Below are 1,608 nucleotides of genomic sequence, written 5' to 3' on the forward strand. Positions count from 1 at the left end.
AGCTGTATTTTCAGCATCATTACTCCAGTCTTCAGTGTCACATGATCTTCAGAAATCATTCTAATATGCTGATTTGCTGCTCGAGAAACATTTCTGATTATCATCAATGTTGAAAACAGTCGTGCTGCACAATATTTTTGTGGAAACCGTCTTACATTTTATTTTTCAGGATTCACAGATGAACAGAAAGTAAAAAAAAAAGCATTTATTTGAAACTTTTGCAACATTATAAATGCCTTTACTGACACTTTTGAACCATTTAACGCGTCCTTGCTTGATAAAAGTATTAATTATTTTTTGTAAAAAAAATTAAAAATTGTACCCTAAACTTTTGGTTGTGGCTAGAAGGGATGCAGCTAAAACCGGAAGCTAACAATAAATAATTTTTTTTTTACCTATTAGATTGTGTTTATTAACGTCTACACCTACCCCAACCCTAAACCTAGCCCTTACAATAATGCAAAAACAGTAATTATTGTTTTACAGTGTGACAAAACTTACACTATATTGATGTGCGCATGCCCAGTAGATGAATCTGAATACCATCTAGCCTTAACCTAAACCTTTGATCAGTAGTGCATGTGTGCATTTCTTAATTTTTCTTTAAACAGCCTTTATTTGCAACCTTGATTTGCTACTTAAGTCAGTGGCAAACGATATTTATAATATATAGGCAACTTTTTAATTCTAGATATTTTTCTGGATTATATAATCTCTAGAATTAAATCAAAAAATGTTGTTTTTTTTCTCACCCCAGACGAGAAATGCTTTAATTTATAAATGCATAGATCTTACTTAAAATAAAATTTGTAATTTTGTAAACAAAGAAGCATTCCTTAACCCAAATCCTTCCATTTATTGTACAACCACAATTATCCGCTGCATTTTCAACGTCTTTCCTCAACTGTAAAACTCTTCTATGCATAAAATGAGAATCGAGAGGAGAATTTCTTTTGCGGAAATGAGCTAAAGCTAACAAATCATCCACAATCCCTCTCCAAACACGTTCAGATTCCCCTGACATTTTGCATCGATCGAACCCGCTTCAAACTCCCGCTGTAATGACGTATAGCTGTTCTCACTGTCCAATGACAGTGCGTGTTACATTTACAAGTGAGAGAGGGGTTGGCTCTTCAGATCGAGGCGAAAGTTGATTGGTTGCTCCCACGTGTGTTCTGTCCAATGGCATTTTTTAACTCGACTGACAAAACGACAAAGAAAAGCATTTGGCAAATGCTTTTTTAAAAAGCGATTTAAAATGTGCATTTAAAATGATTTATTAATGTACTTTATTAATCTACATTTTAAAACATGAATTAAATAGTTAAAAATTTGTCTATTTATTTATACATTTAAAAATGACTTTTTTTTTATTTATTGTTTTATTAAACTACATTTAAAAACACAAATTAAATAAACAACTTTAAATATATCTATTAATTTGTCCATTTAAAAAGTGATTTATTTATATACATTTTTATGTTTGAATGATTAAATTGATGAGCTGATTCTTCATTTTTATTTTTAAGTGGCACTCCTGGGCCTCCATACCACTCATCTGAAGAGCCGCGCTGCTGTAGAGGTGAATTGTGGGAAAAGAGGCGAGCA

Source organism: Sinocyclocheilus rhinocerous, unplaced genomic scaffold, assembly GCF_001515625.1.
Source record: "Sinocyclocheilus rhinocerous isolate Xijiao unplaced genomic scaffold, SAMN03320098_v1.1 scaffold116, whole genome shotgun sequence".
NCBI classification, from domain to species: Eukaryota; Metazoa; Chordata; class Actinopteri; order Cypriniformes; family Cyprinidae; genus Sinocyclocheilus; species Sinocyclocheilus rhinocerous.